The sequence below is a fragment of the Oryctolagus cuniculus genome, chromosome 8, assembly GCF_051225735.1.
Source record: "Oryctolagus cuniculus isolate XC-2025 breed Fujian yellow rabbit chromosome 8, ASM5122573v1, whole genome shotgun sequence".
Taxonomy (NCBI): Eukaryota; Metazoa; Chordata; class Mammalia; order Lagomorpha; family Leporidae; genus Oryctolagus; species Oryctolagus cuniculus.
Genome location: NC_142874.1, coordinates 31,876,677 through 31,890,344, shown reverse-complemented (window position 1 = coordinate 31,890,344; position 13,668 = coordinate 31,876,677).

Here is a 13,668-nt window from a genome sequence, read left to right as displayed (position 1 = left end):
GCCAATTAGCACCCTGGCTGCTCTGCTTCTGATCCAGCTCCCTGGATGAACCAAGTGCTTGGCTCCCTGCCACCCCTGTGGAACACCCAGATGGAGCTCCTGACTCCTGGCTTCAGCCTGGCATGGCCCTGGCTGTTGTGGCCATTTGGGCAGTGAGCCAGTAGATGGAGGATCTCTCTCTCTCTTTCTCTCTCTCTCTCCCTCCCTCTCCCCCTCTCCCCCTCTCCCTCTCTCTCTGTTTCTGTCCCCCTCTCCCTGTCACTCTGCCACTCTGAATACATAAATAAACCTTCATGAAAAATGCAGAGGTCGAAAGACATCCCTTGTGAAATTGCTCTAAATTACTCAGGACCTTGGTGTCCACAAAGCATTGTAATTGTCAGGCCAGTGCTGCATGCACCCACTCAGCTAACCAAGTCCCGTTTCTTCTTCATTCTCTCTACTTTCCTGGTATAGTAAGCAAACTCTGAGACAGCGCTGGAGATGCCTGCCCCATCAGGTATAAGCTCTTGTGTTCCTCCCCGTGGTTATGAGAACATCAACACTGTGACTCTGTGAGCTAGGTCACTGCTCCGTCCCCTCCCAGCCTACAGTGGGATCCCTCCTGCTGGCTCTGAGCATGCAGCCTTGAAGTCTGTGGCTACAGCACAATGAGAAGTGCCAACAACCAAGCAAGCGCAGAAGACTGAGCTGAGAACCCCGCCCCAGCGACAGCCTAATGCAGCCTTGCACCCGGAGGGGAGAGTTTTGTCCTGCTAAGTTCTTTCCAGATTGCTGGCTTGCAGAATGGCCGTAGAAGAAATAGGTGTTGTATTCAGTTTCTAAATCTGCAGTTATTAAGCAGCAATAGAAAGCAAATGTACCCATTTGTTCCTATCTCTCATCCCCTCCAGCACCACCAAATAAATTCACACCGGTGTCCTCTTCTACCTGCGTAGTTGCTACAGGCTCCCTGGCACTGGCCTTTGCCTGCGTGCCTCATTTGGGCCGCATGGGGACATGGGGCAGCCACATGCTGCATAGCCGTGATTCTGTCGGAGACTATATTTCTTTGGAAGTAAGGCGATCTGAGCGCTGAGGAAATCTGTTTGGGAATTTGGTCTCCACCATGGCAGGTGTAGCATTCCCAGGGGAAAGGGGCATTCCCTTCTTGGGAGTGGGGAAGCCCACGCCAATGCTAGTGCAGGCAGGTGCGTTTGCATCGGACTTCCTCCTCCTATGGCTCCAAGTTGATGGAGTCCCGGGCTGCTTTGCCACCTCTCTTCTCTGTCACCAAGGATCTGTGTCCCTGGTACAAACAGTGCTCCAGATGGGGCATGTGTCCTAGGATTTTGCTGCTTATCCTGGCTCTGAGAGACCAGTGAGACCATCTGGAATCTTCTCCCGGGTACCCCAGGCTCCATTCATTTTTTAACTTAAGCTTCCATAGATGTCAGCTTATGCTCCGAACAGGAAGCTATGGCCCAGGAGCAGAGTTAGAAATCATTCAAGAATTGGATGACCTTGTGGATGTCATTGTCCCCTCCAGTGGCTGCAGTGTTTATGTCTGGACACCAAGATTTAAAAAAAATTTTTTTTTAATTTACTTATTTATGTGAAAGGGAGGGTGACAGAAACAGAGGGAGAGACAGACAATCTTCCACCTGCTTGTTCACTCCCAAAGGGCCACAGCAGCCAGGTGTGGGCCAGGCCAAGGCAGGGGCCAGGAACTCCATTCTGGTCTCCCACGTGGGTGCAGGGGCCCAAGCACTTGGGCATCCGCCACCACTTTTTCAAGCCCACTAGCAGGGAGCTGGATGGGAAGTGGAGCAGCCGGGACTTGAACTGACGCTCTGACACTCTGGGATGTTGGCACTGCAAGCTGTGGCTTTTCCCACTGTGCCTCAGTGCGGCCTCCTGAGATGCTTTTTTTTCTGTTCTCTGAACTTATCTTTTGCCTCTTATATTAAAAATCTCCCCCCCAAAATGGGGCTGGTATTGAGGCATAGAGGGTAAAGCTGCCTCCTGCAATGCCAGCATCCAATATGGGTGCAGGTTCGAGCCCCAGCTGCTCCATTTCCAGTTCAGCTACCTGCTAATGCACCTGGGAAAGCAGTAGAGGATTGGGCCTCTGTCACCTACCTGGGAGAACCGGAAGAAGCTCCTGTCTCCTGGCTTTGGCTTGGCTCAGCTCCAGCTGTTGTGGCCATTTGGGGATGGACTCTCTCTCTCTCTCTCTCTCTCTCTCTCTCTCTCAAATAAATAAAACAAATCTTTAAAAAAGAACTTTCCCCACTCATGGTGGAGGGTGGGTACTATAATGACGTCAGTCCATTCCACTGAGGGCTCCTGGTCTTCCTTGGGAGGTCCCAGCAGGAACGGGAGAGAGAGGCCTGGGCCCTCCACTCACTCTGCTGTTCTCAGCAGGCAACAGGGCCGTGGCCCAGAATTCCTGCGCCACCAGACTGACAGACATCCTTCTGTCTGCAAGTTCTCCCCTGCAGGTGCTCCCAATCCCATCCCTTTATCATAATTGTTATGATAAGCACTTCTGCCAAAATGGTAGTAAAAACTCAATTTTCCTGCACAAAATTAACAACAAAAAGTGTTCACGGCTCGTGCAACCTGGTTATTAAGCTGTAGCCAGGATTGACTGCAGCTGTGAAATAAGATATAATTAAAATCTGGGGCCCTTCACCACCGATCTGGTTGGTGCATTTGCAATGCTGTAGATACAGGAATTACTGGGGCTGACCAGCTCAAGCTGTCAATTGGGAACCTGTCCAGTGGAATTATCTCTCTCTGGGTGTCAGAGAGAGAGAGAGAGAGGGAGAGAGAGAGAGAGGAGCAGGTGCATCCATTCAGGAAAGGCAGCCATAACTTGGTTACAAACACAAGAACAATACAGCTCTGTTATGGCCCCTGCTTCCACCTGCTGTCTGCCCTGTGATCTTGCTCTGTGATGTAACTGGTCGCTCTCCTCTTTGCCCACAGTACAGAGAAGAGGCCTAGTATGAATGGCTTGGTTCCAGAAGATAAAACCTACCACACATTCATTAGGCAAAGACCAGACTGATCAAAAAATGAAGCCAGAACACACAGAGCACTTGTTCTGATTGATCTATTATTTTGTCAATTTATCTGGACATTAGCATCTCGTTAGCACCTTTTTCTAAAGGTTGTGTTTTTATTAAACTCGTATAAAAAATCTCTTACCTGCTGATGCCCTTGATCGGGCTATTAATTATAAGCTTTTGCTTGTTACGAAACTCAAAGGGTGTGTTATGCCTGCCCTCCGCATGGCCGCTCCGTCCTAATGTCCATTGCCATGCCCAGAGCCTCGACAGACTGGCGAGGCCTTGACTTGTCCCTTGTCACCTTAGGTCTCCTGGGGCAGTGCATGCCAGGTGGGGGCACCTCTTGTGTCTTCCTCATTCATGTAGGTCACGAAAGTTGCAGCTGGTCACACCTGGGATCCTCTGTGCACTGGAGCTGGGTGAGCCAGCAGTGTTGGGTTGAGAGGACTTCCGGGGTGCACACACTCGCCAGCGTGGTCAACTCTGCTGAGTTCTGGGTTCATGTGTCACAGTCTCATTGTCAAGGCTGCTGTGGCCCATACTCAAAGGGGACTGGCCATGTGTCTGCTAGTGGCTTTCTTAAAATCTCAGCTGTCCACTGCTCCTCCAACCCTGTCTCCTGCTTCCTCCCCACAGGCCCGTGCTGGGACACCCACCGAGGGTGAAGGGTCATGGCAATCTACCAGACCCCAGGGTCCTGGCTGCAGGCCGGGCACCGGCACAACATCGGCTCACATGGTGCTGGGAGGCTCTGTACTCTGACGTCTCAGGAGCAGCACCAAGTGTCCACATGGCTTTGTGGCAGTGTGGCTGTCAGCCTTTCATTTCTTGAACTGGAATACTTGAGGGAAGCCACCGGGGAGATCCAAGCCCAACCAGGCCACAGGTTCAGGCACCTGATGAGGCTGGAGGATGGCAGAGGGATGATCCCACAGTGAGCCGGGGAGCAGAGACAATACGCTGTTCCTGTGGAAACCACACACCCACGTTGGCCTAAAGACCACTTGGCTATACCACCTCCCAGACGCCGGCATCAGATCAAAACTCCACCCTGAACGCACCCTAATCCGGTAACTGGTAACTTAAGGCTTTGGGGTTCAGACGTTTGCATGAGTGTCGGAGCCAAGTCCTGTTCACCCCATCACAGGCAAGCTGTATGACAATGCTTTCATCTGTAGCATGAGGTGAGACGGCCCCCATGGGGTTGCTGTCAGAGATTATACCCACGTGACCTGACACCTGCGAAGGGTGTAGAAAGGAGGCTGGCAAGACTGTAGTAAATGCTCAAGAAACCTCAGCCCCTGTCCCTGGCACAGGGGCTTAGAATAGGTAAGGGCCACGCCGAGACTTGGTTTCCTTACTGCCGCCTGGAGTGGGGTCCTTGTGCCTTGCAGGGTTGAGGTTGGGGGCCACGCTGGGCAGGGGACCCCTCAATCCATGTCGGTTTCCCCTCTGCCTCCCCCTTTCTCTCTCTTCCCAAACCTGCGGCTGCTACTTCCTCCCAAGCATCTGAGGCTGTGTACCTATGATCCTCCAGCCATTGCTGTATTTTTATACATAAAATAAAAGCTTCCCGAGGATTGTAATTGCTTGGGGATTTCCCTCCTTGATGCCTCTCTAGGCACTGAGAGTCTCTCTGGCTTCTCGTAGTGTTTCTGATGTTAACATTTTAATAACACATTCGGAGTGTTTTTGTTTTATGAATTCTAATATAGATGGAAGCTCTCCCCAAGAGAGGTTTTAGAGCAGGTGTTTTTAAGTGAACGACTCAATATCCACATGCATATTTCCGTGACTAAAAGCCATTTTTTTATCCCCTTCCAGACATCAAATTGCTCTGGTTCGCCCAGGCAGCTCGGGGGTGGTCCCCTGCTTTAGTTAAGAATTCTTCTGCCTTTCTCTGCAGAGCTGCCTGTACTCCGAGGGGCCCCGTGGGTTTTGCATGAGTGGGTGTGTGCGTTGTGCAATCAGCAAGGTGTGTCCATGGCTTAATGTTGACTTCTTCCATGTGGGTTGGCAAAAAAAAAAAAAAAAAAAAAAAAAAGAAAGAAAGAAAAAAAGAAAAAAAAGAGCTGCAGCCTCCATTAATTCCTTGTTAAGAAGAGGCCGGCCTGGGTGACAGACCCGGGGCTCATTCGGTGGGACTTGTCTCCTCTTCTTGAGCCCTGCGAGCCTGCTGGCCTTATGCACGCAATCAGGCGAGTGCCTCTGACCTCACGGCTTTGTAGGTCAGTGCGCAAGGGTGGTGCCCAGCGTCGGCCTGGAGCAGGGACGAGAAGGAGAGCCGACCTTGAAGGGACTCTCCTGCCCAGAGACAGGAAGAGGCTGTACCCCCAAGAGGGGCACAGCTGGCCTCCAGCTCCATCTCAGATTGTCTGGGGAGGCTCCTTGCAGGTTAACACATCATGTATATTCAACAAGCTTCTGGCCAGAGTTGAACAAACACAACAACAGTAGGAGAAAGTGTCCAAGGAGAGGGTGTGGCAAGAGGGGAGCAGCACCTGTGGGCGGCCCGGAACATTCCACCAAGAACAGCTTCCGGAGCTGTTGGGCAGAGACTGGTGGCGAGGAATGGCAGACGCGTGTGCTCCTGGGGGCTTAGATCGTAAGCAGGCTGGGAGGAAGAATGCAGGATTGTCCTTTGAGATACCACCTGGGACAGAAGCGATGCTGACAGGTGTCGCGTCGACGGGGGTGGTGGATGCGTTGGGTGACAGCACCGCACGGTTTACAAAGCACTTGCACCTGTAGGTGTCGCAGGTGTTACACTTCCCTGTGGCAGCTCAGCCAGGGGCTTAGGCAGTGAGAGGCTGGAGAGGCAGCTCTCTGTGTGAGCGTGGAGGGCAGGGCCTCAGCTTCCGGCCACTTAGGAAGGTCAAGGTCAAGGCTGGACACACACCCCAGCGCTACCACTTATTAGCTGTGTCCTTGGGCACACGATGTAATCTCTCTGTACCTCTGCTTCCTGAGATGTAAGGGAGGGGAGGACACCAATTCAAATAATATTTGCACTGCTCCCTGTCCTTACGGAAGTCAGGCCCTGTGTAGTTGAAAAGAAACTGGCTCCTACTTCATGGCTGAGTTCCCGGGGCATCAGGGATCACATGGTCTGGGATCCTAACATTATCTCCCCTGGACTAAAGTCAGGGGCCAGGAGTTAGGATCACCCACCAACCTTGTTGCGCTGTTTACTGTTTGAGGCACAATACCACCTGTATTCTCCAACAGAAACACTTAGCAGGGCTTCAAATCATCTGGACAGAGACAGATCTCTCCCTGGAATCTTTGCAAACCTTAATCTATTCTGTCTCCTTATTTCATTATACATAACACATTCCGGAAAGGGCTGCACGGCTCTGATGAGGGCAATCTTGACAGAAAGCGATGGATGACAGTTCAAGTTCATTGAAACCACACCATTCTCACAAGTCAAAAAGAAATATAAGAGACTGGGGTTGTGGCACAGCAGGCCATGCACCTGCGGCACCAGCATCCCATAGGAGCTCCTATTTGAGTCTCAGTTGCTCCATTTCCAATCCTGCTTCCTGCTAATGCACCTAGGAAAGCAGTGGAAGATGGATGGTCCAAGCACTTGGGACCTTGATACCCATATAGGAAACCTGCAGGGAATTCTTGGCCCCTGGCTTTGGCCTGGCCTGACCCAGCTCCAGCCATTGCAGCCATTTGGGGAGTGAGCCAGAGGATTGAAGATCTCTGTGTATGTGTGTGTGTGTGTGTGTGTGTGTGTGTCCTCCCTGTCTCTCTGAAACTCTGCCTTTCAAATAGATCAATTTAAATCTTTTTCAAAATAAGTTACACAAGCATAGTCTGGGGTCAAGCTCAGAAATGCATGCTTTGTGTGTTCTTAGGTAGGGCCCTGCACAGTGTGGGAAGTGTTAAATCATTAGCAGAGATTTGAGTCCACAGACACATGTTTTCATTCACAACTGCTACTCTAGATGTCAGGCTCATATTCTCGGCTTCAGAGGATGCACCAACCCTTGGACCAGGCTTCGGTGCCGCTTTCTTCTAATTATCTGCCTGCTTGATGCAGATCTTCGGCCTCCGTTGGAGGTGTCAGAGCCCGGAAGTCGTGGTCAGAGCCACCTCCTACAGTGATGCGTGAGATGCGGAGACATCAACACCTGCCTGGGCTGAACGGCTGACCAGGCTGAAGGCCCCGTAACAGAGGCACGCACGCTTCCTTGCTCAAGGCCATCCTTGAGAAGAACCCATGGATTTCCCATAGACTTGTTGGTAAACGTGCAGTTCAAGTGTCACCGAGACCCCTAGACTTGCAGATGGAAACAGTCAACGGAGGCAATTCTTTGGGTCCCCGTTCTCCGACACCTGCCCATGGGGATTTCACAGCCCCTCCACCCATCAGCACCCACCCCCCAGGCGTTCCCGGGAGCCCCCCATGCACACTGACCTTTGCTCAAGCCCCTGTGTGCCAGGCACAGTCGCCGAAGAGCCCCTGCCCCATTCCCCCTTTTCTTCGGGAGCCTGTTCTCAGGAGAGTCACCTGGGAGCCTCATGAGTGCCACGCTGGGAGCCCCAGCCTGGGGGCGGGGGCGGGGGGCGGAATGGACAAAGCCCACCTCCCCCTAATTCCGTGTTGCACTTGTCCCTGTTGTCTCCCTAGCCACCCTCAAAAGTCCCCTCCGAATTGATCTTTTGGAGCCGGGCTTTTGGTGTAGTGGAAGGCCTGGCTTCACCTCCTAGCTCCAGCTTCCGGCTCATGCACATTGTGAGAGGCGGTGGGTACTGAGCCGAGGAGTTGAGTCCCTACCAGCCACATGGTAGAACCAGCTGGAGTCCCCAGATCCTGGCTTGGGCCTGCCCAACCCTGGCCATTGCAGGCATTTGGAGAGTGAACCAGTGGGTGGAAGAACTCTCTCTCTCTCTCATTCCCTCCCTCACTCTGAATTTCAGCCTTGCAAATAAAATAAAGAAATAGGGGCTGGTGTTGTGGCATAGTAGGTTAAGCTGCCACCTGCAGTGCCACCATCCCATATGGGCGCCTGTTCGAGACCCGGCTGCTCCAATTCCGATCCAGCTCTCTGCTATATCCTGGGAAAGCAGTGGAAGATGGCCCAAGTCCTTGGGCCCCTGCACCCGCATGGGAGACCCGGAAGAAGCTCCTGACTCCTGGCTTCAGATTCACTCAGTTATTGATGTTGAGGCCATTTGGGGAGTGAACCAGCAGATGGAAGACCTCTCTCTCTCTCTCTCTCTCTCTCTCTCTCTGTCGCTCTCTCAGTCTGTAACTCTGCCACCCAAATAAATAAAGCTTTTAAATATAAATTAATATTTTTTACATAAAATATATCTTTTTCTTCCTGTCCTAACCTTCTCGTCCCAGGCCTTTTGACTATCCCCAGCCTGGTAGAGCAGGATGCAGACAGGATGTTAATGAAGGGCTGCGGACCCCTCCCAGGTCTTTCAAACACACAGACCCTCATGGTTCCCCCAGGATAGCAGAGCTTGGGGCGGGGGAGGGGTGGTGACTCGGTTCACTCCCAATTCCTGCCCTTTCCAGAACGCACCAGCACAGGTGCACACGGAACAGTCACGCGAGAGCATTCGTGCCTACACATGCTGACAGCCGGGCCCCACCGGGAGAGCAGCCCCAGCCTTCAGAGCCTGGTGTCACCCCTGGGGGATGGGGGGTGGGGTGGGATTTGCCTGGAGAAAGCCAAGAAGCGCACAGACAAGCTTCCAAACTGACTAACAACCACGTGGTACTTCTCGGTGAATTAAAGGACACGCTCTGTGCTCCTGGCCTCGCTAAGTCTCCTCGTTCCCGAAACCTCCTGTTTCCCCAGGCACAGCTCCCGAGTCTTGGTCCCTCCTCCGGCAGGTGTTAACTGCCCGTTTGCCTTCAGCTGTGGCCCTGTCACTTCCAGCTGGACTTCCTCCTCGCCTCTGCCCACCTGGCTTGGAGGAGAAGCGCCCTCTTCAGTCCATTTCTGGAGAGCTGCCGCCACACCTCCCCAGCCCTGCCGTGGTCGGCTTCGCCCCTCTCCGTTCCTGGGGCTCCGCACGCACGGCTGAGCTTTCTCTTCTTACTTACTGGAGACAATCAATCCACAGTGCTTCAGATAAAGGCGAGGCACTAAACGCCCTTTGCAGGCGGCCTGTCTTGGCCAGGCCGGACCTCCAGGAAGAATAAAGCGTCTGTCCGTCCCCCACGGCCCTCCCTCGCTGTCATGGCTCCGTCTCATCACTGCAGGTGCTGTCAGATCTCTGCCCCTCAGGGGTCTCCCTGCCGCTGCTTCCGCAGACCCCAGGATGGCTTAAAAGGAGGCCCTTTGCCCCAGGACCCTGGAGTTCTGCTGTCTAATTAGGGGCTGCCGCGGTGGGGGAGAAGAGCAACAAAGCACGCATGCATCCACGCGCACGCACAGACACGAAGCCAAAGCCACTGGCAGGAAGCGTCTGCTTCCCTGAGCCGCGCCGAGCTCCCAGGGAGAAGGGACCATCCCTCATTGCTGACATGCGCTGGCCATGAACGACTGCTCACGGTCTGTGACACGGAGACCGGAGAGAAGCGTTTCTCTCGGATCACGCTAGAAGCGTCCCTCCTGCTCCAGGGCTCAGGTTGCCCCAGCCTGGAGTAGGGAGGAAGCAAGTGACGCTCAGAGGTTTTTAATAGCCCCTAATGTTGTTTTCTTTTCCTGCATACTCAATCTCTGGGTTTTGTTTTTATTTGTAAGATCTATTTATTTATTTGAAAGGCAGAGAGGGAGGAAGAGGGAGAGGGAGAGGGAGAGAGAGAGAGATCTTTCATCTGCTGGTTCACTTCCCATTAGCAGCAACAGCCAGGGCCGGGCCAAGAGGAAGCCAGGAGCCTGGAACCCCATCCAGCTGTGTGGCAGGAACCCAGGTCCTTGGGCCATCTTCCACTGCTATTCCAGGTACATTGGCGGGAGCTGGATCAGAAATGGAGCAGCCAAGACTTGAACCCTATGGAATGCCAGCATTGCAGGCAGTGGTGGCTTTACACACAAAGCCACAGCACCAGCCCCAGACCTGGGCTCTTTACTCAAAAACTTAAACAATAGCCAGCCACTATTTTCAGGGCCACACTGCTAATTCATTATGATTACAAAAAGGAGACCCTGTGCAGGGCTTTTTCCCCAGGTAGGACAGCCCTGGAGTCAGGCCAGCCCTCGGCCAGGCACCTGTTATCACCGTGCTGCCTCAGCCCCTTAGGAACAGCTTGAAGTCGGCCATTTGCATGTACAGGAGTGGCTCGATGCAAGCAAATCTGATTTATGCACAACCACCAAGAAGAAGAAAGAGATAAATTGGGAATGGCTATTTGTGTTACCAAAGGACTCGCTCCCTTATAAAATGATTCACCATAGAATTCCCTTAACAACAAACACTTCCATTACGTTAAAATATGATCCTATTTGCCAAAATTCAAATTTTTTACAAGTTTCCAGGAACATGTTATTACATGAGGAAGTACAGGGCTGCCTAAATAACCCCCAAATCACCTCCCTGGCGTCAGTTCAATCACAGAGCCAGAGAAAATTTCCATCTGCGTTGGTGAAAAATAGCGCAGAATATATGCAAAAGGCATTAAGCCATCTGAAGGCATGGACTTTTGTAAAACAAACAAACTAGAAAGCCCATGTGTAAATAACTGAGGTCAGCTCCAGCGTGGTGCCCTCCACCCGGGGGCAGAAAGCGTGGCTCTGAGAAGCGGGCACAGAGCTCGGCTGGAGTCCCATGCATGGAGGCTGGCTGTTCAGCCCCAAGTCAGCCCGTGCCCCTGCTAATGCAAAACCTCTTTGTTGGGGTCGGCGCTGTGGCTCACTTGGTTAATCCTCCGCCTGTGGCGCCGGCATCCCATATGGGCGCCGGGTTCTAGTCCCGGTTGCTCCTCTTCCAGTCCAGCTCTCTGCTGTGGCCTGGGAAGGCAGTGGAGGATGGCCCAAGTGCTTGGGCCCTGCACCCACATGGGAAACCAAGAAGAAGCACCTGGCTCCTGGCTTCGGATCGGTGCAGTGCCAGCCGTAGCAGCCACCTGGGGAGTGAACCAATGGAAGCAAGACCTTTCTCTCTGTCTCTCTCTCTCACTGTTTATAACTCTACCTGTCAAATAGAAAAAGAAAAAAAAAACTCTTTGTCAAAACATGAGAGGGTGCCTGACGCTCACGACGGGCAAAACAACCTGCCCCCTTGGGCTAGGGGTGCAACCTGGAGTCTCCTGCCCTGTCTCCAGGCTGGAAGCCCACATGTCCTCCCTCCCCCAAGCCACGGAGAAAGCCTCAACAGAGGCCTGGTACAGGGGTCCCTTCACTTCTTCCCACCACCCCTCTGCTCCCTGCCCACTCTGCAGGATGGACCCAGAGAGCTGTGCATCCCCTGTCCACCCACCAGACGCCCGGTGTGGGAGGGACACAGTAAAGGTCCTGCCTGGCCATGGGCAGGGCATTGGATTTCCTGGTGATTTGGGGCCCCAGGCTCGCTTCTGCTGGCACAGTGGTTTCTTGGCAGTCCTGTGTCCCAGGAAGACTTTTCATGATATCTCGCGGCTCTGATCCTCGGGTTACAAGAAGTGACTAATGGAAGGGCAGCCTGGGGCAGAAGGCAGCAGCATCAGATCAGCCCAGCCTCCCCAGCGAGCGAGAACTTCAAGGATTTAGTGACATAAGGGAGATCACAGCTCTGGCTCCAGGCCGGGCAGCTGGCATTTGCGATAGATTTAGGCACCACTGTTTGGCTTGGAGTTATTTTTTAATTCAAGCTAAGCGAGGTGTTCCGATCTGCTCGGGGTGGTGCTGCTGGCTGCCCACACAACATTGCAGGAGAGCGAGGAGTACCAGGTTCTCACCTCCTCTTCCCGCCATCCCCTTCAGCCTGTCAGTCCCCCCTCACCTCTGCCAGCCCCCACTCCTACCCCTGCTTGGTGCTTAGTTTCCTGTGTCTCTTCACCTGGCTCCTTCCCCATCACCTAATGGAGCAGCCTCAAGAAAAGACCGGGCAGCCAGGCCCTGTCCCAGCGATAGCCAACAGGTGGCCCAGGTCCATGCTCGGCCAGCCGAGCTACAGGCTCGGGAGCACCGAGACACAAGAGACGACAGGAACCTTACTGTGGCACTCAGCTGAGCTTCTCACTGTTTGCAGTCTCCCCCAAGGTTGCCACACCTTCAGAGCCCCATCGCAACCCCTGGCAAGGCAGCGAGGGTGAGGATGCCGGCGAGTTCCTGTGCCAAGGCAGCCGGCTCACTCCCTTGGGGAATACTTCCGCAGCTCGCAGGGCCCGCCATGGCGCTGGGTCTATCTGACATCAGAGTAGACTCTCAGGATTAGCGACCGTGGCTCCCTCCCTTTGCAGGAGAAGAGGCTGGGGCTCAGAGAGGCCCAGCACCCTAGCAAAATCACACAGTGATACTGAGACAAGACTGAGCTAAAAGCCAGATCTGCTGCCACCTACACCAAGGGTAATCTGTCTCTTTTCTACTGCTCTTTAAGCTACACTGTTGCCCAAGAATATAGAAATAGCATTCATTAAGCACCTACTAATACCAGACACCCAGCAAGAGCAGGACCTCCTATGTGCTGTCAGCTACATTTTGTTATCATTTTTTTTTGACAGGCAGTTAGACAGGGAGAGAGAGACAGAGAGAAAGGTCTTCCTTCCGTTGGTTCACCTCTCAAATGCCCAACGGAAGGAAGACCTTTCTCTCTGTCTCTCTCTCTCACTGTCTAACTCTGCCTGTCAAAAAAAAAAAAAAATGGTAACAAAATGTAGCTGACAGTCAAAATGTAGCTGCGCCAGTCCGAAGCCAGGAGCCAGGTGCTTCCTCCTGGTCTCACATGCAGGTACAGGGCCCAAGCACTTGAGCCACCCTCCACTGCCTTCCCAGGACACAGCAGAGAGCTGAACTGGAAGAGGAGCAACTGGGACAGAACCAGCGCCCCAACCGGGACTAGAAACCAGTATGCCAGCGCCGCAGGTGGAGGATTAGCCTAGTGAGCCGCGGCGCCGGCATCATTTTTTTTTTTTTTAACAGCTTAAGTCCAGAGCTGTTGAGTGATTTGTCCAAGATCCCAAATCTAACTAGTGCAGGGCTGGATTCACTCCATGGTCCCAGGACCGGGGACAGCACCAACCTGCTGGCAAGGAGAAGAATGTTCCAGTCTAGTGTTTGCCTCTTGGATGACACCATTTACCCCGTAGGAGGGCCAGGGGCAGCTGCATCCCGAATACAGGGCGGCAGGCTCCATGAGCGGCGACCAAAGCGTGCTGCAAGCAAACAGACTTGCCCTGTTCCCAGGACCAAACCTCAGTTTTCAGCCCAGAAGAGCCGAGCGGAGCCGGGCTGTTTGCCTTCTTGCTGAGCTGCTAGTGCAAATGTCTTTGCCGGCTGCATTTTTTGTGGGTTTCCGGGGGAATGATTTATGGGAGGATGGGGAAGGACCATTCTGCTTTATTACTGGGTCCTGGGAGTTTGGCATGGGCTGCCAAGGTCATTCTTCCAACAGGTTTTTCATGCACTGTCCTAAGACTACACACACACCCTGGGTTCCCTGCTGTGAATGATTGAGCGTGCTGTTGCACTTCGTCCATCTGTGGACACAGAGCCTGGGC